The sequence below is a fragment of the Pararge aegeria genome, chromosome 16, assembly GCF_905163445.1.
Source record: "Pararge aegeria chromosome 16, ilParAegt1.1, whole genome shotgun sequence".
Taxonomy (NCBI): Eukaryota; Metazoa; Arthropoda; class Insecta; order Lepidoptera; family Nymphalidae; genus Pararge; species Pararge aegeria.
Genome location: NC_053195.1, coordinates 8,272,151 through 8,299,813, shown reverse-complemented (window position 1 = coordinate 8,299,813; position 27,663 = coordinate 8,272,151). Strand labels below are relative to the sequence as shown.

The 27,663-nt window shown below is 34.2% G+C and overlaps 1 protein-coding gene across 2 annotated transcripts in view; it reads right to left on the bottom strand.

Annotated features, from left to right (window-relative positions):
• Positions 1–27,663, bottom strand: part of LOC120630237 (ADP-ribosylation factor-like protein 4C) — a 92,849-nt gene that overhangs the window by 48,479 nt on the left and 16,707 nt on the right. Inside the window, exon 2 of one of the 2 annotated variants that reach the window (XM_039899388.1) lies at positions 5,907–5,934. The exons of the other annotated variant lie outside the window; for it this stretch is intronic. The gene's annotated coding sequence lies outside the window, so the exon portion shown is untranslated. The remainder of the gene's footprint in view (positions 1–5,906; positions 5,935–27,663) is intronic. 2 annotated transcript variants of the gene reach the window in all.

Below are 27,663 nucleotides of genomic sequence, written 5' to 3'. Positions count from 1 at the left end.
TTATTTTGGCATCATAAAAATTAAAAAATGGATACCTAATTGAATTCGAAGTATATTCCTAATTGAATTCTAAGTAAAAGAGCTTAATAATATTTGTCAGATCGAAAAAATTCAATACTTAAGGCAGACAAATAACTTTGCAGATAGACTTATGCGATGAGGCATCTGACTTCTTAGAATTCTCATCTGGCTAAAATTATGTCAAAGTTACTACAAAGTACATTTACGTTGTCCTAACATTTCGCTATAGTAAGGACAAAACGATCTTGTTAATGGTTTAACAAATAGGAAACAGCGAAAATGTGCAACTTTAGAAACCGAAGACTAAAGGTACAAAGCGAATAAACTTTTAACGCATAAGTTCATAGGTGTAGTTATTAAACGTTTTTATTTTGGAAATACTAGATAGTCGCTACTCTATCTTATCGCTACTGCCTCGTTGGCTTGTGGTCGACCACTGTTCACGAGATCCTAGGTTCGATTCCAGGATAAGGCTTAACCCTTTTTATTAGGCCTTCATTCATAGGCTGAATATGGCGATGTCGATGATTATGAAAGAAGAAAATATAATGCAGCTAAAACCACGGGTCACCGAAGTAATTCTCAACAAAGGTGTTTTGTAAGCAGCTCATATAAGACTGTATCCAATAAAAGGGGACGCGTATAACACTTCGGGACTCACAAGAAAGCTGTAATATCTTTTGATTACTTAAGGATGCCAATGGGTAGGTATTCGTTGCTCTATTTAATATATTCTTAGTAAAGTTAAGGATAAAAGGTATCACGGAGCATATAAAGTTATTTTAGTACATTTTGGAGGATGTCATGACACTAGATGGTGATTTTTTAGATTAATACACATTTATCGAACACGGAATGGGTCATGTAGAATATGAATACATCAATAAAAAATGATTTAAATTATATATATTTATTATGATTTAAATAATCTGAAATCATAACTTTTTAATTAATTACCACATTTGAACAAAAGCTGTATTCAATAAAATCCAACCATTTTGCCCTACTGGCTGGAAGGATGGAAATAAACGTATAGTATTTCATGTACTGAATATTTTATATTAGCCGTGTTGCTTCTTATAGATTTTTTTAATTAGGTCACTTTGATTTTTCTATTTGATTAGCCATGAACTCTTCAGTAACTCCTTCTTAACGGATACTAAACCCTAGAAGCAACCCACCTTAATTTTAATGTCTCTCCCATAAAGTCTTTTCTGAGAGTCTACAGTGTAGTAGGTAGTCAGACACTAACTTTAAAAATTGTTTATAGTCTTATTACTACCAGAAACTTCTTAATTTTTATATTCGCGTAAGATTTTCTGCACTAAAAATAAAATTTTATTTTAGTTACGCTTTGGGAGAAAGTTGGTAAGCACAAGGTCGTCAATCTGTCGGCACATGTGATTTTTTATTCTCTACCGGAGTGTGGGTGTATATGATGAACACAGCTGACTCGCTCGCATAAAAACATCGTTACGGTGACTAAATATAGCTTCTACCTATTCTATGTTCGGATATTTCCCGGAAGATATAAAAATATACTGAGAATTTAATTTATATACATTTCTGTAGAGTGAAACCTCCTCTACCTCCTACCTCTAGGTAACACAAATAATAAAAGTAGTTCGTTTTTATCAAGTCAGAACAAAAATCTCCTTATTGTATAAAGGCTTGTTTTGGGTATTGGGTTTTGTATAACAGATTTTTATCAAATAAAAAGCAGGCATGTTCCTCATTTTAGCCTATTATTATCCCACTGCTGGGAGGCACATAACCGGAATGCTATTCCAATGCAGATTAGCAGGCAATAACGATCGTTATACATGTTATTGATGGCAAGGATCGCCGACAAAACGTACCCTCCGAAGCACGGGACTAGACAACGCTAGTTTTGTAAGTCCTGGATACTGTCAAGATTGTTCTTAATGGAAGAGATTAAAACATTCACTGTTTACATTCATCTTTTGACTGAAATGAAAGAAATATATTACAAGAAACAATAGCAGAAAAAGTTTCACACTTTATAAAGAAATACAAATGTCTCGAGATCGTCGCTGGCCCAGTTCGCCATTGTTTGCTGAGAGGCGGCATTTCAAGCGTGTATCCAGCAAGTCCTTTTGTCTAAGGACTCCATTGTGTATTCTACACATTATGAAACTGATGCCCACGCGCCGGTTGAATGGAGAATGACGAATACTTCAAAACATGCATTTCCACGCGGTGATTACAGCGATGTTTTGTATATACGAGTATATAGGCTTTGACATAGAACACATACGATATGGCTTAAGGGCCGAGTTGCGTTTAAGATATAATACTGCAGTGTCCCTAGTGTACCTAACTTCTCTAGATCATAGTTCCATAGCCAAATGGATATGGAGTTGTCAACGTCGACGTTGGCTCCTCGTTTAAAATGACATAGGTAATTACGCTAACGAAGATGGGACGTTAGTGTTCATAAAAACGAACACTATGGCAACTGTTTTAATAAAGGCATCTGTAGAGATACTTCAATATTACGTAACTACTAAACCACACTATTTAAACAGCACGAAGAACTCCGCAACCTCGAATCTACGTTCGGTTATTATTAACAAACTTACCTTCATAGTTCTACGATTAACCAACCCCGTACTAACTTCTAAAATTTAACCCATTATACCTAGTTAGCGTTCTGATAATAATATTTAACAGACACTAACACTGTATCGAATATTAAATATATAAAACGTTATAGTAATCCTTATAACGTTTAACTAATTATCTAACATTACTATAGGATAGGTATAGGTAAAGATGATATATGCACCACTACACAATGACATCGAACGCATCCCGATTCAATGAAATTGTCATTGTCATTGTTCCTGTCATATCCCTTTTATCGGAAAATAAAAGACTATCTTTTAATTAAAATATACCGGTATCGTATCTTCCATTGTCAGGTAATATAGTCAATTTTACCGTAACTATATTTAAAATAGTACTATCACATGTTAATGTCTCTTTCTTAGAAGATCAACGTTTCGAAACGGCTTGGCTCGACGGTAGATTTATTACCATCAGAAAGATATTTGACGGTACAAAAGAGCTTTTAGTTTATTTGTATAAGCACATTTTGAATTAGAATTTATTGCCTCTCAAAATATTCCCACAGTCAAACAGCTGCAACCTGCACGTAGGGTTTGTTCCCACACATGTGCACTATGAGTGAATCCGTGCTCCACTCTCCGTGCCACTTTGTGCGCACTTTGTACTCCGGATGTGCAAACAGCGCTGACGGATACACCTTGTACAGCTGGTATTGCTCTCACTATGCATACAGTGCTTGTTTAGTTTCGTTACACCCCAATATTACAGTTTTATTAAAAATACTCACATGGTTTCATTTAACTAATAATTACTGTTTCATCAATTTGTGACCCTAGACATATAGATACCTTATGTCCAGAACATTTAACATAACATTTAGAAAGTATTCATAAATATCTTACCAAACAGTCAGCGTTTGTGCTTTAATTTAAAAATATGGAACGCTGTTGTGACATTGAATTTGGAACGATGTGGTGAAATTACATTGTTTCACACAACGTTCTGAAACAATGTTTGTTTTATTGAAGATATATCACATAATTTTATTTCAGCAATATTTTTTGCTGTATTATTTTTTGTAAGGCTTATATATTTTGAGGAACAACAAAAACAATGTAATCTGTGTTTGTGACATACATATACAAACTCACACACAGGCAATTCAAACTTAAAGCACCGCGTAACACAAATTTTAAATATAAAACAATGTAAGAAATGTGTATAGATCTCTATTCCTCTTCTTCTAACATACAAAATAATTCATCCCACACTGTGCTTTTTCACGTAACTTTTACCCTATATTTAGTACATATATACCGAGAAGGAAGATATTTTGGACAATTTTACGAAATTGTGTACCTATTTAATATAAAAGATTAATATCTACTCTTGGAACCTCCACATTTTGTCACCGGTCAACGGAGTACCGACCTGAAAACTTCAAAGCGGAGCAAAGCGCCTGCGCCTCCAGTTTAAGTAGAAAAATGTGACTGCGGTAAGTTTGATTTTTTTTTAAAAAGGAGGATTCTCATTTCGGTTGTATTTATTCGTTTTCGTTTCTCTTTTTAAAATTAGTGGAACTTAGCAAAACAGCGGCTGCCAAAATCAAAAGCTCAGATATTGATTTTGGCCAAATAGGCAGCTTTTGTTTAGTAGACAGATGAGTTATTTAGTTATAATTTATAATCCAACATACATTAAAAACTGCGTATTTGTATTAACATGTCTATTACTGAAGCGGTAATAGCATTTTGGGCTTCGGCTCCCCTATCTGGGACTCACGCACCACTTATTCTTCGTAAGTTATGTGCGTTTTAAACAATTAATATTAATGTATATGCCAGACAATTCAATATTCAATTGCTAATTTGCAAACAAGATGTCGATAGTTTAATATTTTCGATTAAATTTTAATCTGATTCCAAAAAAGAATTTTTATGGCTTTGAACCGCAATGAATAAACGGAATTCTGATAAGAATAACAGAAATATAACATAATAAGATGTAGTCTATTTTCTCTTTCTTTGATAATAGATTTTCCACAGGACAGGTATATGCGTATAAAGTAATTCTAAATGTGGCTTAGAGAATAAAAAAAAAGCAAACAATATTTATAGCACCGCTCTGCACACTTTTTAACTCCGCTTCTGTTTTAGTTTTTTTGTATAATTTACATCGGTACAATAAACACAACTAAAGAAGTATAAGCTTCTTACGTTTAAATGCCAATTAAGGCAGTAATGAAAGAAATCATAATTGGATCGAATAAACATCGTTAATGATCGTGAAACTTTGTGAATGCAGTTTTTATATCTTAACAGTTGACTGATGTTTCAAGGGCTCCTAGGATTTCTCACATACAATTATTTAAAGCTCCCACAGGTTCTCATAATATGATTATTTATTAATTAATTACCCATAGGTCTTTTCTTCGAATGCTTTATATGGGTTGAAGTTAGAAACAAGATGGCATATCAACGTATAAGGTTGTTTGCAAACGATGCATACAACACAGGTTTCACACCTAAGGAATCGCAAATAACCTTAATAGTTCGTTAGCTCCTTATAAGCGTATTATTCTGAAAAAGTGACAGCAATGGGATAAAGTAAGCGTGGAAGTTCTGGCAAAGACGTAGCACTGGGGATCGAGGAAAACAGAAAACGCATCCTAAGGGCAACTGCCTTCTATGGCGTAGATTAGGAATGCAGGTGGGTTAAGATTAGTAGGCACGTTTACCGAGACCGTGCATGGAAGTCACTTCATATATCGTAAGTAAAACTTACATCGTAAGTAAGTAAAAAGCAAACTGCTGAACACAGCAGTACTGTTATACTATGACAATACGCACAACGCCATCTGGCCCCAAAGTAAGCATAGCTTGTGCTATGGGTACTAAGATAACTGATTATTATTTTATGAATAATATATTTAAATACTTATAATATACAGATTGACACCCAGATACCGGAAAACATTCATGTTCGTCACACAGACATTTTCCAGTTGTGGGAATCAAACCCACAGCCTTGGTCTCCGAAAGCAGTTTTGCTGCCCTGGTCGTCAATTGTAGGGATGAGGTTTTTATTTTTTATTTTATTACATACAAAAACTGTATCATCTTTCATCATCCGCAGCTTATTAACGTCCTAATGCTGGGCACATTCTTTTTCTCTCATAGAAGAGATTGTTCAAGAGCTTAGAACCAACACGCTGCTCCAATGCGGGTGGGTCGGCTCTGAGATGTTTTTACAACAGTTTAAGCAAAAGATTAGTGCAGTTTTTTGTGACTTACCAATAAGTCGGTCGCGGTTTGTAGCGATCTGCAAATAAAAAGATAAATAATTTAAACCTAGTTATTTCATAAAACAACTTAAAATTTATCAATTGTTCTTTAATAAAAGGAATCTCGTATAGTGTAGTATCATGTCTTTGTTTTTCAATGTTTCTTAGTCAGTCAACGGAAAATTCGAGTTATTAGTGTTTTGTCCTAATAACTAATTCCCTAGTAAAGTGATTAGTCTATCATACTCATATCAACCAATTGACGTCCACTACTGGACATAGGTCTTTTAGAGAGTTTCAAAGTCCATGGTCGCTTATCTCCAGCAGCTCCCAGTTTAATGTCTGTCCACCTCATTGGGGTCGACCAACGCTGCTTCGCCTACAAATGATTTTAACATAACGTGTTTCCAGAAAAAAAAAAGTAATTATCAAAGTGTGTAATAAAGCTACCCGGTTGCTGTTTTTCTGAGATGAATACTTTTTTTAATTTACCTTAATTAAAGTCGCCTTGCTAAGATAAAAAAAAAATATAGAAGGACCTCTCCATAGCCGTGCCCCATTTTAGGTTGGCAGGTTGCACGTTTCTTAACTTCCAAGACACTTTAGTACTCACAACAGAAAGCCAGAAGTGCTTGCCCTAGATTTGAAACTCGTGGTTATGATTTGTATGCGTGTTTGTACTTCTTTACAATACATAATAGCGTTTAAATAAATTCCTTGCTTTATTTACTTCAATTTACTTTATGTATATTTTTTTTGTAATGACAATAATTAATTTTCCCTTAATTTACTGCCTAAAAAAATTATACCTTTGTTTTTAATTAACTTAAGATTTGAACATTTTTGAGAGTCAATGCGATACGTATTTTATGAGTTACTTTATATTATTTGGTTTAAAATATAGATTTATTAAATAAAGGGGTACTTCATAAGGGGTAACAAACAATCAAGCATACATACTTCACATTTACAAGTATCATATAAATTTTCAAAAAAAATTAGTTGCTTTTAAATAAAAGAATGAAAAAGCTGCTATATATATTGTCTACTGTTAAAAAGCGTAGGGTAGTTTCCTTTGCAAAATAGTTTTTTTATTTGTGAGAAAATAATCTAGGTCGTAATCTAGGTTTTACGCAACAGTGTAAACTACAAATAAATCCTATTATTTCTCTAGCACGTTTTTGTCGGCTACTAGACAATCGTCAAGTTGGCATCCAAAACGCAAAATAATCTAATTAATCTTCATTTATCCCCTCGGATATACTTCCAAAAGCCGTGGGCTGCATAATGTGGCTATTGAATGTTACACCTATTGAATAATGAATAGTAGGATGAAATGCGATTGTGTTACAACAATAGAGACATTTTTTGTAGCTGGAATATAGGGCTTGCGTTGTCTGAATTCAGCTAAAATAAGGTATCAGATACTTATGTATTAAAACTACCAATGACGGAGAGAAGAGGGTTTATTTGTTAGGATAGCTGTTCATTTCTTATTTCCTTAAAATGCGCGATGCGCATTCCTACTCACTATAGCGGATATTTTTAATACTGTAATGTACTGCTGTAACCGAGGGATGTATAAAATTACATAGAATTTGTCATAGGTATCAGTGGTGCACCTATCACAAAAGCGATTATTCGCATGCGGTTTACTGTCAGCGGTACAGCCGTCGTAAAGCCCATTTAGAGTTAAACAAAACCGAACTTTTCTGGGTAAATGTGCCTCGCATGAAGGTTTTTGTTGTGAAAAATGATTCCGGAAAATGGGCCATGTTTATCGCGTATGCGATAATTTTTGATGTTTGAATGTGAAGGCAAAAGCATTTTTTATATCCATAAACGGGGATTATATAAGAGGATTTCGTTTATTTATTCATCATCTATTACCAGCTCCAAATAAGCCACGGGTCTCTTTTAAAAATGAGAAGAGTTTAGGCCGTAGTCCACAAGTGAAGATTGGTAGAGTTCACATACCTTTGAGAATATTTTGATCTTTCAGGCATGCAGATATATTATTGCTGATATAAAATAAATTTTGTCGGGTGGGAGGCTTTGGCCGTGGCTAGTTACCACCCTACCGACTAAGACTTGTTTGCAAAACTCAAGAGTAGAAAGAGAGATTAATTTTAATTTTTTTACACAATGTTATGAGTTTTTCTAAGTAAGATTGCTTGCAAATTATTTCTGTTCCCCCTGAAAGGGGAATCGATATCAAACTGAGCTCAGCGAAGCGTGACGTTATTAACAAATAAGAGATAAATGTAAAGGTCTACTAAATATTATATGATTTTAAAATAAAAAAAACTTATACCTGGTTGTAGAGGTAAGGTTGTACCAAGTACCATCTGCGTAGATACCAAAAAATAGATTTCCTTATACAAAAACGTTGATGACGTAAATCTTGCGGGCTATTTATACAATAAAACTCATATTATGTCTGCTAACATTCAAGCTAAGTTGAACCCTATCCGTCTATTAATAGGGTAGTAAGTAGAAAGTATCACAAGGAGACATAGAAACACGCTGGCACGATTACCATCGAAACTACGCTAGTCACAAGATCAGTAAAAGCTGAAGTGGAACTTTGGAGACTTAGTTATTACTTTTCTTTGTTGGCGGGTTTGTTCTGATAGCACTAAATTAGAATTTTAGCTTCATATTCCATTACCATCTTCATTTTCTATGAAGCTCTAATGAGGTAAGGTTTTGTTGTCATTCGTATTTCGTCTTAGCTTTGGAGATTCGATTTATCGATTTGGGGGGGCGAATAATAAATCTGTTTTGTCTTCGATCACGTAAATATTGCCAATCGCAAATGCCCGTCCCGAGGACCTACTCTCATATTGCCCTAAAAAAAATACATTTTTAAAATATCTTCAATGTACAGAATCCAATCCATTACAGTTGTATTATAAGTATAGACTTACGTTAGTACGTTTGTCTTTGTTTACGTGGCTATCTATTAAAATTTTGGGATAAAAAATGAAAATTACTGAAATCAAATCCGGTCATGTCACGATCTTAAGAGAGAGATCGTCCAGTAGTGGGTCATTAATAGGGAGAGTTGACCACTACAAGGAGGCTGTGGTCTCTGACAATACACCATTAGTAGGAAAGTTGGTTTGCAATGCGCACCCGGATGATCATAAGACATACTTTGTGGTTTGCGGCTGAGCTAGGCCATGCAAGCGATGAACATAGAACATTTAGATTGCTGGTCATTAATTCTTGAAACTGTACCTATCCGGATATTAGAATATATGAAAGAGTATCTATTTGTTCCTTGTATAAACTAACGCCCTGAGCTTGATTTAGTAGATGGACAGGCATTAACAGCTAAACCGAACTAAAATGAATTTGGTCTAATAATTTGTACATATGTACTTCTAGTCTGGTCTCATCGGTTATTCAGAATAATGAGGCATTTTTTGCTTAAAAATTTAGTGGAGATAAAAATTTGGCTTTTGCTTTAACTACTATTTTGATGGTTATTTCAACATTTTAACAAAAGAAGGAAAGGACTCCAGCTTTCCTCTACAACTCAACTACAAGTATTATAAGCCCCAAGATTTTTTACCGTTTAATACAGATTAATCTGCAGTAGACATACCTAAATAAACAAAGCTGCATATATGCGCTACTTTTTTGATCGAAAAAAATGTTTTACTTAGTAACATGTGATTAGGCTATCTTACTATTTATATATTTGCTAATCTGGTATTAGTTATAAACAGATAACCAATTATAATACAAACTTATACGTTAAGAACATATGAATGAAAGTGTGTAAGCACGAAATAGAAGAGTTAGATAATAAATAACGTATTCAGACTTGCCATGGTAGGTATTCAAATGAATAAAGGGCCAGACAAGCTAACAATCGAGTCTGTCGGGACGCTTATTAAATGACTGGGTACAGTCTGGGAACTACTCTGTGAGACTTCATTCTATTATGTACATGGATCTCAGCACGGATAGGACACTGATTGAAATTTGCTTTCATTGTAAAAGATTCCTGCGTACACGCTAGCATCTGTTTCGGACTCTTATATATTATGTGCGATTTACAGGAGAGAGTGGTGACTTCCGATATTAATGATAAGTAAAGCAATGAAACCCTCGTTGTTAGATTTAAGTTAACGAAATATAGTTATTAGATACCTTCATCTGACTAGAATCAAAATCTTATTGCCCTTATTCCACGCTATGTGGGGCAGCACAACAAATCTGGAACATTCTTCATATTTGGAAACAAACTAATAACCACAACCGCTGGTTTCAAAGCGGTAATTTTTAATCCTCTATTAATCGTAAAATCAGTCAGCCAGCCTCCCTCAGCATCGGCATGAAATCATTATGAACCTTTTGGTGAATATCCAATTTGCTTCAGACTTATGTGTTGTAATGAGGTATCGGCCTTATCCGCTACGATGTTTATTTGTGAACTATCAATTTTTAATTTGAAACCTTGATGACATTCTGTATCCGCTAATGGTTCCAATGAAAAAAAATGTCCGAGTATTTGCACTTTTACTCACATATCAGACACATAATAATAAAATATTTAAATTGTACGACTGATATCTGTTCGGTTAGTTTGCGAGCTTTGAAAATTTGCCTGCAGTGCATCGCGTTGCGAAGGTAAAGGATAGTTCTTTAAAAGTTTAAAACTTAAAGTAAATTAGGCACTAAATAATTACCTATGGATTTAGTTTTACATAGTTACTTATGTTACGTGTGGATATGTGAATGTATGATTATACATGGGGCGCCTCTGTTTTAAGGGGCTAGTAATACCACTGCGTATCACCGTGACGCGGAGTTCGAAATCATCATACTCAGAGTACTGCGTTTCCTAAACAAGGTATTTCTAAATTCGAACTTTTAATTAATCTCTGTTGTTTGATAGGCGACATAAGGGAAGTCACTTATAAATTTGGTAAAGACTTCTGATAAGAAGACAACACAAAGCAAACGTAAATCCCTCGGAATTTACGCAATAGTATTATATCCTATTTATTAAAACTTTAAATACTTTTTTAAATCATTTATACCATCGTTACACTGACTGTAATCAATATGAAGAAAGAATATGTCGTAAGAAATGTCCTTGTATTTTAAAACGAATCGATTTTATCTTATCCAATTCTATAATCTATACATACTTATAAGAAAGTTGAATAAATAAATATAATTTTAGATTCGTCTAATCGGTATTTGGTACTTGCTATTAAACTTTTATTTTAGATGTCCAATTAATGAGGATTAAAGCGATGAAAAGCGTTCAAAAGATTTAATTATATCTCTCCAAACTTGTCTAAATATAGAATCAAAGAGCAGTTAGCGTTCGTCGAAAGATTTATCACGGTAGATTCATGGCTGGACAAATATAGCAATCCTTTGAGGGATCGATCCCGACAGCGTTTAACGAGATCAATCAGGCCAATGCCATTGGATCTGCGACCGGATATTTTGTTTTGTATTTGCTTTATCAACTGACAGCGTGCAGCTTATTTAACAGATGTTATCGATGTTTGATATAACACATTACGTCATTGCTTGAAAAGGTTGTCCATTGGTCAACTATTGTACTTTGAGTAAGGTTCAAATAAAAAGGGTTTATAATAGTAATATTTGAGGACCCTTATGGTAACTGGAAAACCATAGCCTATAAACAGAGTAATGGTTCGAAGGGCATTCGAGGAACACGTCCTAGCGACACTTTCTCTATGTATTCATCAATTTAAAGGGGTAAGCTATATGCCTAATATCATCGGAGCAGTAACCATGTACTTGTACTTGGCAGCACAAATAACCATGGCGATATAGATTCCTTGCATGAGCTGTAACAAAAACTACTACTACTGTACTAACAATTAGGTTTGGTCTAAATAGCTATCAAAATATTCAACGTATCTAACCTTCGCAGGTGTTGATCTCGATCAAGAAAAAAGTTATGTTATCGCTACGTTAAATAAGATCGCGACAACTTTTGCGTGTGGTATACACGCAAAAGTGGTCACGAACTCTTTTATATGCAATGTTTCTGAGGGATTTTCTTACATTTATCGAAATTAAAAGTAATCTTTGCTATTTCCCAGCCCCTGAATAATCTCTATGAACAAAGAACAATCTCAGTGCTCCTCTTCTCGAGTCCTCTGTGCTACTGCTAGCATCTACTGCCAATTTACCCAGCGTGGTGATTATGGGCAAACTCTCCCTTTGGGAGGGAGCAGTGGACGGTTATAGTTTATTGATGTTACTCTGTTAATACACACAACTAATTAATAAAGCCACTTTTGCATTTATAATAGTAGCAGGGATGCCGAAAGATGTATCCGAAAGTTTGAAGCCTCTATGAATACAGTGCAGTCAGTATTGACAGTCCTTTGAGGGATCGTATCTGACGGGGCTTAACGAGATCAATCAATCTAGCTAGTGCCATACGATACGCCAATTTTGTTACGAATTTTATCAGCGTTTTATTAAATTCCTTGTGCTTTAACGGTAGATTGTTTCTTATTCAATGTAAGTAATTTTATATTTCAATTGCCACACAGGCACTGATTGATGAATTTGATCGATCGATTTAGCAATTTAAGAAACGATGAATCAAGCATCGAAATGTTTAATTGACGGAATGCGCTTTGAAATTTCGTACATATTTTTTTTACTTACAATCTAGACAATTAGCTACATATTTAGCTCATGTATTAATCATTTATCATCCGTAAGCGTGCGGCGTCTATGATGAGCAGGCTCGTGAGCAGCACCAACACCCTCCTCAGTACACTGGCATTCAGGCTGGACAGCTCTCTCTGGGGAAGCTGGGATGGTGTGCACACGCGCTATAGGGGTGTTATAAGTAGACTATAAGGAATTTTGTGTATAGAATAAGGCTGTTTTTTAGTTGTTAAGTACTAACATAGGTTTAAGTTCTTTGTTCTACTAACACGATATGGACAAATGTCTGAAATAAAGATATATTATTATTATTATAATTTTTTTTTTATAAGAATCAATACATTTACGGTTTTTTTTAAGAAAATAAGGAAGAGATTTTTTTTTTACTCGATTATAATATATATATTTTATTACTGCACTTAAATAAGTAACTTACGCTCGTAACTTATTTGGTTAGAAAGTGAAACTACAGTTAGTGTAACTAAATATTTCTAGATCGTTATTTTAATCACCGTAATATTTTTTGTTACAGCTTTTTTAAATGTTTTTATAAAGATGAATGTTTTTATTGGATATTTTCCTGTAATATTTACAATATATATATATATTTCTGTTACAATATGTATTCAATTATAATTTAAATTTCTGTCTTTCCATGATTTCAAAATAACTACCTACTCAGCTCATTCATATGAATGGTAGAGTATAACACTAAAAGTTTTGAATTAATTGTCTCTCTTTTTGGCTATCGAGTCAAGCCTCATGTTGCAAACTGTTGCACAAAATTTTCATAGAACTTTCAGATGAAGCTAGAGGACAATATATGGAGTAGAATGAAGATGCTGCTTTAAACCTTTAAAAGCACTTAACTAATTCTAATTTCTATATAGACAAAAATAGATTTTGCGTGGAAAAGCCTATTTTACAACAGAAATATTGCTTGAAGTCATCGCTGCTATACTGCTAGTATTCAATAAAGGAAACAGAACTGCGTTCATGATGGCTTAACAATGCATTCATACTGAAGTATCCATGATGCGGTAAAAGGACTTTCATGGAGCAGAAATAAAGGGTGGATAGCGCAAATGGTACGATGCAGGTACATCAAGAGCTCTGTTTTAATTTACGCCATGAAGTGCCGACTCTCTTGTCTTTTCAATAGTGGAATGTAGGCTTGTGATTACGTAGGGATTTTTAATAAGACAATCATAAATAACATGAAGTTTAAAAACATGTTTTACTGATGTTTTTTTTACAAGTATTTTTATGTACGCTTTATACGTTCAATTGAAAATGTTTGTACTAAAGCTCTATTTTAATTCGTGCGAGTGCCAACAATCTTGACTTTTTAATAGTTATGTTATTGCGTTTTCACTTATAATGAGTGTCATAGTCTCAATTTATAATGAAGTAAAAAAATGGATGGAAGGAAAGGAAAAAGGAACAGTTATTTTTTTCAAACCAGAAATTTCTAAATGGATCCATCCAACTCTTATAAAGTACATTTATTTGCTGCAACAACAAAAACATTTTTAACAGATCTAAAATGTAGTCCTTTGATGTGATATTATAAAAACCTCTGATTAAAATTAAAGTTTTAAAGTAAAACAAGGATATTATTAGTTTCTATCCGTGCTTTGTCTATCACAACTGTAAATATGAAATTGTTACAGACGGACAAAGATGTACCTTAAGGATTTTTAATTACTACGAGGGGGCTCACAACAATCGCTTTAATTCAAAAACAGTTTTATTTTAATACTGTCGGAGTTTTGTTTCAGAATTGTAATCTTTATTTTAACGAGGTCAAAATTAATTTATCAAAGTTTATCACAAAAATGTAATTTTAAGAAACACTTATTTAAATGATGTTGGTAAACCTCCCTTGTACATTGTAAAATATACTGGTAAAACGTTACCAGTTTTCGTACCATTTTGGTACGAACCTTAAAAATAAACTAACATTCGTTTGTTTTATTTCAAACCTAGATATAAAAGCGCGGATGGTACAAATGGTACATGTGTCGGTTATTCCAACTAGAGCGCAGTTTTAATTTACTCTGTGAAGTGTCGCCTCTTGCAGTTTTAATGGTGGAGCGTTCGTTGGTTGATGTTTACGTAATAATTTCTAACAGGGTACGTTTTTAATTTTTTTATAACAGGACACGTTTTTGTGGTATCGTTAGCTTTATAATGTGGAATTGGACTTTTTAAATTGTGTTTGCGTGATATTTATGTATTCAATATTTTCGAAGCTTGAACGTCATAAATAATAATAGTAATACGCGGCTGAGTTATGGCCATCTTCTAACAGAGCGCGTTTGGAATTCTCATAGGTTAGTACGGAATATATACAAAGGTTTGACAACAATGTTCTTGAAGGAAGAAGGAGTTTTATATACGTAAACATCGTAACCTGTGGTTAAATTTTTATACAACTCATTCCAGAAAATTTGGTAGCCCTAAAGGAGAATTTTCACTTATTTTATGGTTAAGTCGCTCATAAACAAAACATTTTTACAGTGTACTAAAAATTAAAAAAATATAAATAGCTGGAAGTAACGGCAAAAAGTGGAAGATTATAATTCCATAAGCAAATCTATTTGAGAAAAAACGTGCGGCGGTCATTTCGTTATCGACTTGACGGATATGTAAATCCGAAAATCAGAAGGGTTCAACTGAGCTCCGCATTCTTACAAATTTTAGGTGGTTAAATCATGTCTACGCCTTTAGACTAGCATGCGTGTCACGAGATAATTTTCTCTTCGTAACTAGTTTTTTGACTATAGAGATAGACGATATAATGGGTAGACAAAGTTTTCTCGTGGTGCGCACGTTAGTCCTATTGCAGGAGACAAAAATTATATCTGGAAAACGGAACATGCAATAGGAGAAGTTTACCCCTGTTTATTATTCGCATATATACATTATTTCCACTTGTCGCCAATACTCTGAGAGTTGATAAAGCTGTGGGAGAAGATTATTTTTTAACCTTACCCCGGATAATTACCTTCTGGTCATGCTAGCCTGGAGTGAAAGAGTCCTAGCTTTGTTTAAAGAAAAGGTAGGTATAATTATCACCATGAGCTCAAAGCAATGTAAAAGTATGTGTGAAAGTTTCAAAAGAGTCTGTGAATAGGCCTTTTTTAATTAAGAAATTCGACTGACTAAATTATTTTTAAGTACCTTAATTTACGCCTTACTTTGTATAAATATTCATACTTATGATAAAAATTACAATGATTTCAAGCATGAAAACAAAAACATTACTCGATATTAAAAATATTATTGTTCTGATATTTGCGTATTATGTATTTTCTTAAGAAAATCTCCCGTACGGGTTATAAATAATTAAGGGTAGGCTTTTTATAACTCTTACAATGCCTCTCCTTAAGTTTCTTATAACAAATACTGGATATTTTATTCATTTCATATTATTTGCATACCCTGTTCATACGCTCTATCCACGCCACTGGCGGTGTCAGCCCCCGTGCCTCGGAGAGCACGTAAAGCCGCCGGTCCCGGTTATAATCACCTAATTGTGGTGATAGTCGTTAAAGCCCACCGACCCGCATTGGAGTGGTGGGTCCATGCTCTAAAACTGTGTTTTTTATGAGAGAGCTGGGCACAGGCCAGCAGTGGGACGTGTAATGTTTGTCATAAATGAACTGGCCATAGGTACTACGTTTATCACCCTTTGTTGCGACGTATCGGCATTTCCATCAGTTTTGGTAGCTACATATTCTCTGATAATGTCCATTTTGGTCCATATATATGTATATCGTAATTGCATCAGTCAATGGTGTTTCAACAGTGTAACATTCACAGTGGTGCAGTCAATGGAACACGAGAACAAAGGGCGCTTCCATAGAGCAGTTACAGAGGGTAGATACGAGTTTATGGAAAAAATACATCAGACAAACAGGTATCTACTCTCTCAGGGCATGGTTTGTATTAACGCTACTAAAAATTTGATGAGTTCGTTGGAATTAATTGCTATTTAAATGACGGAATTTCGCCAACTTTTTCTGTAGACCGCATCTAAATTCTAAACTAATAAAAAAAAAGGTTTTTTTTACATATTTCAGTAAATTGGAGATTTTTGTGACAGAGCTCGTCCGGGTAAGTTTTATCGCTATCCTTATTTCTGCCGCTAAGCAGCATTTTTGCAATGCTGTGTTCCGTTCTTAACGGCGTGGTTGCTGGTGTAATAACAGGCACAATTAAGCTTAACACCTAGTGCCTCAAGTTGACGGATACAGAGCGGCAGGTTGCATGACGAGTTCCTTGCACGCCTTGCGTTGAATTGCTCTGTTACCGTCCAGTTACTATGAGGTAGGCCATCTGCTTCGGTCCATCAATAATAACTTTGACTTGGGAAAAGATTCCTTCATGACCCATAGTCAACAATAATATCCTTTTTAGTGCTTCCCGCGTGAGTCTCCGCCACTTGTGGCGGTTGGTAGCGTGTCGGAAGCATTCCACCACTGTGGTCTGGGTCAACGATTTCACCGTATTTGTCTAACGAGTAGGTGACCGCCCTCTTGCCCAACAATAATATGCTCACCCTAGATAACTCAGAATAATGTCTAGCCCTAATGCATGAAAACTCTTAAAGTAACTAGAATTTTAAGTTACGTAACGAAAACAATTATTTAGCGTTGCACAATGAAGTATTTTATCTTGATTATGCGGCTTCAATCTCTGTCGTGTTGCGACTCGCGATAAGATAACATACAGTCTTTAGAATTCAGATGTTATCAAGAACACAAATGTAATGTGTTTTATAACGCCTCTGCTAAAAGTAACGCACTGTCATACTAGTTTGAAAAAGAGGAAATTACTTTATTAAATTCACGGAAATGAGTGGGAGAAAGACTATGAAAAATCGGTGTTTGTCGTGTTTTTTATTTATTTTTAAACATCATATACAGTGACAGTAATAACTACCTTGCACAATTGCTTTCGTTTAAACACTTGTACAAGCAGCTCGTTTTTCAGCCCTCATATTGTAGGTAATATGAAGGGAGATTGTGAAGCGCTTACCTGTTACCTTTTACTGTCATCCATTTAAAACATCAGGGTAGAAATACTCTAATTTTATACACTTTATTCCGTTTACATTAACATTTGTACGACAGCAATAGTCAAATATTTGGAAAATTTAAGAACGCACAATTTTAGTTTCAAATATCTCAACTATTGTAGTGAACGATCTGACGCTCTGATTCTTCCATGACCGACGCACGTGCCAAGCTTCCGGCCGGTCGATCATTGTGAAGAGTCCGGAAGTGATACCATCTATGTACCAAGCTACATACGCTCATATGCATAGGGAAGGGGACCGTATAGAACACGTTTTCATCATCACGAACCGACAAAACTTGTCAGTCATTAAAATTTATCGATTTAATTATTGTTACGTAATACATACCTACAAACTATAGTGTGTATAGGTATTAACTTAGATAATAGAAATGTATATAATGGAATAGGTATCTACTGTATCTTTTGACTGATTAAAAAGTAATAATGAAAAAAGTGTACCGTTATGAATATACTATGAAACACTAGCTGTGCCCTGCGGTTACACCAGCATCGTAAACGGCAGAACGAATCATGCTATTAGATAGTCTAAAACCTTCTTTGGTAAATAAAAAATCCAAAAAAAATCTCAGGTAGACCTGAATTTTTTTAAATCGAAATAAAAGTTCTTAATATACAAACTTACAAACAAATTGTCCAACCTTATGATACAGATAGTAAAGATATCGATGCATTTACATATTGCAAAAAACGACTGAGGCGTACTAGGATAGAAAAAGTCTTATTTTTTTACAATTTAAATGTCGAAAAAATTTTAAGATTTAGATGTTTCAATATTTTTAGTTAAAATGGTAATTTACTATAAATTGAGATGTTCCTCATCTCATCATAACTTCGACGAGAATTCGAAAAAGATAATTTCAGTTTCACTTGATATTACGCAGAGCACAGAATTTTAAGTTATACGTACGGTCCGTTATTATGTGAACGAGCTCATAAAATCCTTTTAAATATTCACATATCTACAATGTGTTTACTCAAATATATATCGTAGGGTGAGTGATACAGGGGAGAATTTCCTGTGTATTTTTACATCTAGGGATTCGTTAGTAGAGTAGGCAGTGCTTGCTCATGTAACTAATGAGATCCGTGCTACGTAGGTGCGGGAGTATGTGCGAGTTACAGTTCAGGTGGTGGATTCTTTGAGTCGTCAAGCTCACGTGTAATTTGTCACGCGATGGATTAAATTAATTCACAGCTATTTTTTTTACTATCTTTGATCATAGATACTCATGAAGTTAAGTAAGTACCTACCCAACAAGGTTACGGCCGGCGAAGGAATTCTTTTTCGCTGATAACAGAAATTTAATATCACTTTTAAAAGAATTTCATGTTAGGTACTTTAAAAACTAATAGCAGAAGTGTACATACTACAAATATTTTTTTTTATGCTTTATTTAGCAAGAAATAAAAATAATCCTATAGTGTCCCGCATAGATGTAAGCAAGAACTATTGAAACAGTTATAAAATAGTTATAAATCCGAATTGCATAACTGGCCTAAACATTTGGGTGTTATAATTGGTAATAATTTATGCTGATTCTACTTTGCAGATAGACGGACCGAACGGATAATTTACGCTGGTTTTATTTTTCAGATAACTCCCTGGAATCAATCTAAAAGAAGATTTGAAACAAGCTTCCTTATTTACGATGGTTGGTTACTTAGATTCCTCATCATCATTATCTAGAGTTAAATGAATTTGGGCTGTAATCCACCATTATGTCCTAGTGCGGATTAGGAGACTCCACGCGCCTTTAAAAGCATTATGGCGAGCTCTCAGGCATGCAGGTTTTCTTATGATGTTTTCTTTAATTTGTAATCTTTGAGGTTAGTGAGATGTGCGTGGCAGGAATCAAAATCCGAAGTCCTGACCATAAACCACAAGGTTATTTACAGTTTCACCGTTGATTATGAAGTGTTTCATCAGTGGGTAAATGAAATCCGATGAGATTTACAAATTCCGAAGCCCACGTTGCTTCACCTATTGTTTGCACACAATACCCTATTCGTAGTTCGTACGCATAATGTTTATGTAAATAGGTAAGTATATGGCTTTATTATAGTTTTCCAACCATTGTAAATTTTTTGTGGTTTTTGCTATTGTCAATATTCTAGAAGCACGTGGATAAGTAGAGCGTTACTTTTTTAGTTTAGCTTAGACAATATATATCCCTTCAAGTGGTAGGGCACGTTTCCGAATTTCATACTAATATTATTTAAGTGGTAGTGTGTCTGTTTGTTTATCACCCATGTAAGGCGCAATAATTGAGAGCTCGGATGGTTCGGATATTGAATACCGGGAAAATGGAAAAACCGTTTAGTATTATTTAAAAAAACTCATCAAGGATAAAAAAGTTAATATATTTTATAAAGTGGGTGAGTTATATCTCTCTAGGAATACGTAGTTAGTCATAAAATCCTTGCCAAATATTAGGCTAAGGTTCAATGCTTAGTCAGGCTAACACTCAGAAAAAGTAATTAGGACTTTGTAGTTCAAGAACCCGCAAAGTAAACAACACAACCCGCCAAGATATGCGAAGTTAATAATGATATCAATGCAGATGATATTTTTGCATGCAATTTAGTAAGATAGGTCTATTATCTATTAACACAGAACATATCGCTATGTCGTTATTATAGCCTTTATGTAAATCGAATGTAAATATTACTATCAAGGTGAACTGATATATTTTGTATATTGAATAAATTCCCTGTCTGCAATTAATTATTCGAAAAAGAAGTGTTTGTAAAAGGAATCGCTATGTCACGTTTATTATTAGCGTGTAATCTACTATATATTAAAAATAAACCCTGTTGAAGTGACTAAAAATTACACAGATTCTACTAAAAAGCAAAGAAAATAGGATGCCTACATTTACGGAAAATTATGAAATAACATACCTATTTTTTTAATTTTTAATTATGAATAACTAAATCCACTTGATCGTGTAAACTGTATATTTTTAATGTGAAATATATAACGTGACTTGTCTGATCTACTGTTGGCATGGCTTTGCATTATATTTTTTTAAATAAAGAAAAAATATTTTTCCAGAAATCAGAATTTTTCAATTTATGCCAAAAGTTTGGTTATGCCGTATTTATTTCCTTTCATAAACTGACATTTCATGCATAATTTCTATCCCAAATAGTTTGCATTGTCCACATTTGCGAGGCATCCCGTGTCGGCTAACCTTTTTCACATAATCACGAAATTAAGCTCTCACCTATAATTTTTTATCGTAAGCTCTCTGTCTATTTACCTAATTCTATTCGCCTCTTCGACACTTGGTAATTGCTTTCAGACTCCATAAATCGTATACGAGGCTGTACTGATAGGTTTGCTTGTTTGTATAATTATGAAGATAACAAGTGTCAGAGACATTTGCTGTTAACCTTAACAGTACTTTTGTTGTACCTAATTGTTGTTACTTAGTTGTTTATACTGACAGAGGATAAATGTATGAAGATAAAAATATTATTTCAGAGTGACTCAAAGTCTTTAAACGAGCATAAATATTATAAGTCTCACACAACACTAAATATAGCAATACACTTCATTTATAGCATGATTATCTGTTCCCGGTCAGTAGTATAACTTTGTGGATGAAAGCATACGAAAACACACGAAAAACTTAGGGTTTTCTGAACATTAACATATGCAAGATGTTATTTATCTATACTATCTATACTTATTTATATTATATTGAGGAAAGATTTTTTGTTTGTTTGTTCGTACCCAACAGGTTCCAAAAGTATTGGATCGATTTTAACCATTTCTTCGCTAATATAAAGCTATTAAACTATCACGAAGTAACAAAGGTTATAATTAGTTTCTAATAAAATTGGAGATCCTCAAGCAAATTGCGATTATGTAACCCAAAGTAGCAAAATTTTGCCTATAAAATTCGTAACTTTTACCGGCGTGCGCTGAAAACTATTGATGATACATAAAAATTATCTATCATCAATAGTTTAAACTACATGATTAAAGTACCCATTATTACCAACATAAAATCCACGAGGAAGTATATCTAACTATCATAATTAAGTCGCAATACAAGCTTTTGTCTTCTAAAATTCTATTAAATCGCCGATGGAAACAAAAGTAGCTTACATGAGTATCGCAGTATTAATTCGTATTTTAAAATTTTTTATCATCCAGGGTATTTATATAATTCCATTGAACATTTAATTTAGATTTAAAAAAATAATGATGAAAAAGCTATTTTAAAAAAACACCTATTTTAAAAACAAGAACTTAAAAATGACCTAAAGCTTGTATAATTCTATTGGACATTTAATTTAGAAGTTATTGAAATTTAAAATAAAATCTTTTTTAAAACTACACCGATTTTAAAAACAACTTAAAAATAACCTAAAGCTTAATTGAATGCCACTCATCTGCCAAAAAACTGTCCTACGGGATGCTTGAGAAACAAAGAAGTCGGGCAACATATTCGAAAAGGTCAGTTTTTAAGATGGCGTACGTAATAACACACTGTTCGCAATTAACATTCAATGAACATTTCCAGAGTAGGAACACGACTTCACTTTCAGGGGGTAAGTTTGAATACCAGCACACACCTTCAACTTTTCTAAGTTTTGAGCGTTTTAAGTAAATAAAATATCCCTTGCTTCCACGGAGAAGGAAAACATCGTGAGGAAACCTGATTGCCTGAGAGTTCTAAATAATGTTCTCACAGGTGTGTGGAGTCTACCAATCCGCATTACAGCCTTAACCCCTTCTCATTGTGGGAGATCTGTGCCCTGTAGTAGGCCGGTAATGGGTGGATATGATGATGATGATCATTCAAGTAGCAGTACCGCCTGAATTGACATGTGTTAAGGAAGTAGACAACAACTACAATATTATGAAAATTAAGCTAAATTTGGTATACTCCGCAAAAAAGAATCTATCTTAGAGTATAGGAAATTAATTAATTTTCATAATATATTATGGATTTTTTTTTCCAAAGTAAAAAATTCTTCTATCCAATATTTAGAACTATTAAACTACAATCTATGCCGTTGCATGTACTCACGATACAGGCTTTCCAATAAAAAGTGCCCAAGTTGTTGGCTTTATGTCGCTCTGTAACCATTTTTTTATAAGGAGTTTTGTGTGGATGTTCCGTTTATTGGCCAATAAAGATATTATTATGATTATAGTTCTTGCATTCGTTCTATTTACATTATTTATCAAGTGTTTCGTGTAAGAACAAGTGTTTACTGCGCACTGGCCTCTTGACACAAATTCATTTGGCCAGCGTTGATAATTTTCGGAAGACCATGAAGAGAAATTGTTAGCACGTCTTAGTTCGGATCACGAAGTCCTGGGTTCCATTCTCTGGTGAGTATCCCTTATAACATTTCGAAATTATATGAGTATAAAATTTAAACAATTAAATATTAGTTGCTGTAACGGTCAAGGAAAACATTCTGATGAAACCAGTATGCTAAAATCCCAGTGGCGTGTGGAGTCTACCAGCCACTTGGCCAGCTTGATGGATTATGACCTAAACCCGAAACCCGTGCCCTGTATTGGGTCAGTAGTGGATCAGTAATGGGTAATAATGATGATGATAGACATTTATTATTTTTTACGAAATCTGTTAGAATTTGTATGTAGACTTTATTGCACAAATACGGATAACCTTTTAGTATCATCATGGAAATTGGAGTATGCAAATGTAAACAAATAAGGAAGTAGTTGTTCCTTATATTGCGCGAGTCAATAACCTCATTACATAAGCATTAAGCTTGTATTTACCTATTAAGACATTGTGAGTTGCGACTTGTGACCTCACTCGACCAAATCGTCAGAAGGTAATGCCCGCCTACGTGTTCTATGCCTTTGTCTATGTTGTTTTGTATAAAGTTCTTTAAAAAACAACAACTTTAAAATCCGCTACGAAAAGGAGTAATTTTTAGTCTTGGATTGTCAGGGCATAATTATATATGACTATCATTTGTTGCTTAGCGCCTGTTCTGCAACCATTATAACAATCCAATGTTTCCTATAAAAAAATACAAATAAAGGATTTCAAACCCGTATTTCAACAGCGCGGTGGGTCTTTAGAAACTTGAACTTCTCCGACTTATTATACGATGTAATGTGTCAGGAGAAGGCCTGGCCGTAGAAGAATACCATGGCTCAAAAACCTACGACAATTGTTTGAAAAGAGCACCAAATCATTATTTAGAGCAGTGGTGTCCAAAGTAGAGGTGGCCCTAATGATTGCCAACCTTCGTAAGTGACGAGACGGAGACGGCACCCTAAGAAGAAGAGTTGGGTCATTGCTCTAATTACTTCCGATCGGGTGAATGGGAACCATTAGTAAGAAAAATATGCCATGTTTCCTTAACTCTTCAAAATTTCCTTAAAAACAGTGTAAAAAGTACGCGTTGTCTATTTCCAGGATGCAAGCTATATATTGTTTGCAATATGTGATCTTTGAACCAAACAAAAAAAGTAGTAAAAAATAATGTTTCTTTAAAAGTATGATAGTACTAGGAGGGTTGCCCATTATTTGGACATAATGAAAAAATATTCTTATTCCTATAAACTTAGGCAAGGACTTTGGAGCTAAGCAAAATATAAATCTAAACAATTCGATTTACCTTAAGTGCGCTTAGATAGCACAGTTTATTCAATTAAAAAAAAAGTGCTTTAAAAAAGACAATAAGGCTTTTAGCTAATAAAATAGTATGGGGCTATTTTAAAATCTTACTATACTATTATTATTATTATGATTATAGTTCTTACATTCGTTCTATTTACATTATTTATCATGTGTTTCGTGTAAGTACAAGTGTTTACTGCGCACTATCCAACTGGCCTCTTGACACAAATTCATTTGTCCAGCCTTGTTTCAGCTGAATAGGCCAGCGATGATAATTTTCGGAACACCACGTAGAGAATGTCTGAGTTCGGATCACGAAGTCCTGGGTTCCGTTCTTGGGTGGGTCTCCCTCGTAACTTTTCGAAATACAAAAAGGCAATAAAGCCTTATGTATTCTGTGGCTTTTGGCTAATAAAATAGTATGGGGCTATTTTAACGTTACTTTCTACTATACAATCACAAAAACTGTACCTACAGGTAATAAAATAGCAAAAAATATGTTAACCGAATAACTTTGTAGCAAGTAAATGTAAGAAAATCAATAAACATTGACATCGAAAGTGGGTTGTATTTGAAAGTAGGTCAGGGCGGGATGAAAATGCTTCACGCTGACGGATTAAGGGTAAATGTGTTTGAATTAACGGAAGGTAAGCGCGGATGTTTGGAGGCCTGAATCCACCGGAAAAGTGATTGGCTGTAATATCCTGTTATACATATTATATTATCACTATCTACCCAATGAGTAGACTGTACTTAACTACAGAAATATGGTCTTTTTGTAAGAGCGCTTATTTTTGCAGCTCTAAGAAGCATTTCTATGTTTCGGTCTGAAGGGTGTGGTAGCCGGTGTAATTCAAAGCCCATGAGGCTTAACTCCTAAGCCTAAGGTTGATGGAAACTGGGAGGCACATTGTACAATGTGTTACAACAATTACAATGTGGTACCATTATTAGGATACAAAAGGAATTGCTAAAGTAGTTGTCAATTTGCACAACATGATAAAGTGACTTCTTCAACTAATTATACCAGGTTGGCGGGCAGAAGAAGGCCGAAAAAGAAATAACTGAAAAACTGACATCAATGGTTTAGGTTGGGCACCAAATCTTAATTAAGTGCTGGGATCTCCCTAGTTGCCAATGATTCTCAACGTTAGAAGACGGCACGCCAGGTAGAATGTGATACACTGGATTTTTGGTTAAGAACAATTTCAGTTGCAACCAGATTTCACAGTGATAGGTTCACAATACCGTTTTTGTGATTAGGTGTATTACAAAGCTTGTGTCTTAACAATATGTCGTAATATACCAAGGTGAAAAGATTCTGATTATGAAAAAACTCTCCTTTGAACTCCAAAACTGTATTCAACTGTATCAAAGGGCTAAAGAAGAACAAGCACTAAGTAGAGACGAAAAGTTCCGTCCGTGTTCCATGTGCCAAAGTAATTTTTTACTCCTGTAGCTTTTTTGACAAAAAGGGCCCTCGTCTTATATCAATAAAGTCCAATTTCCTAATTCTTACGCGAGGCTCCTTTTGTGCAATTTTTTTCATATTTTATCTCAATGGGAGGCTTAAAGGTTTTTTGTCGAGTGCGGTCACCGTCGGACGGTGAATCCGATCCTAAAATAGAATAACCCAATGCTTAGTAACGTATAGCGTATAGTCTGATTCTTGTTATTGTTCATTTCTTAAATGTCATAATAACAGATTTTTGGTTTAAATTCGATGGACTTCATATATAGATATGTAGTCCATCGAATTTAATATATACGATAGCGACTAAGACACCGTAAAGTTTCTTTGCACGATCTAGAGTCTCATACAAGACTAAAGTGTATTGAAAATGCACCCGTATTTACAACAAAAATATACAGCTACAATGTCATGAACATTGACTGTGAATCAAATATATTTTAATTATATCTTGTAAACTATTTATTAATTAAATAACGATTATCCGCAAATTTGTTAAAATGCTAATACATTTTATAAAATATCTGGCATAAATCAAATTATAGCTATCCAAAGTTAAATTATTTACCCACTTTATAAAAGTATTATTAACATTATTCATATCAATAGAATGGTTGTATTGGTCTGCGATTTAAATGTAACTGTTATATGATTATTTTTAACTGTTATATTCTTAGGATTCTTGGAACGATAGCATAAAATTAAAACTAAAAATTGGGACAGGCTTCAAAACAGTTAAATTGATTAGATGTTTATGTTATTGGTCCCTTACGAATTTCGAGAACGGAGAATGAGGAAGAGGAATGAGAGAAAGGATAAACCGATTTTAAAGAAACTTTTGAAGTAAGAAACTCAGAGATATAAATTATTCTAGGCATTTTATACCGCAGGAAATAGGAAAAGACAAATTTCACTAGCTCGAAATCGCGGGTATTACTGCTGTGATCCAATAGTATAGTCAGTTTTTTATAGACTAACGCCCATGAAACTATGTAATTTCTTCAGCATAGCGTGATGATTGATCAAGTTATCTGTGACTAATTGCGCTCTTCGCGCGTGCCAACTCTTTGATACCAACGTAACGATTACGCTGAGAATCTCTCTTCAAGGAACGTAGAGCAATCTCACGCTATTATGCGATTCATGGCAAAACACCAATACCGTACGGAGAACGTTATAAATCTTACAATTTTCATGCAAATTTGATTCTTATTGTGATAGTTTTAAGATCTTTTTTAAGTGGTTAGTAGTATAAGGAAGCTTCACAACTGTTAAGCCCTTTTATTACCGGAGCGCGTAATTGTATACATTATTGGTTGGTACAAGCAACATTGAGCAAATAAGCCTACCTGTTATAATTGCAAATGCAAATTTGTGTATTGCCGCAAGGGAAAATTGTTGTTAATTTGCACATTTTTTTAATTTTACAGGATATTTGTAAATATTTCTACAACATTTATGTACGTGAAACAATCTTATTAAACGCCGCTGTCCAGTTTTGTGCTGGTACTCTAGACAAAGGAGTCTATACTAACACTTGATATGACCTCTATTTGAAGATGTAAATGCATGTTGTAATGTAATTATTTCTATTTGGATTATAGGTATGTTTTACCAAGACATTAAATCAACGATATTTCATACTTTGTAACGCTGCACGGAACAGAGTTCTTTAATTTCTTAATTTGTACTTCAATCGATTACGTTATGACTATTTTATTTATATATATATTTATCATACATGTACCCTTACCCATACACCGTACTTCTAAAATAGAATGATTTGGTCACATCTGGCATTATAGTGTTTAAATGACCGATATCAGATTCCGCTGACACAAGTATACCTAGTGTATACCTATAAGGCAAAATGT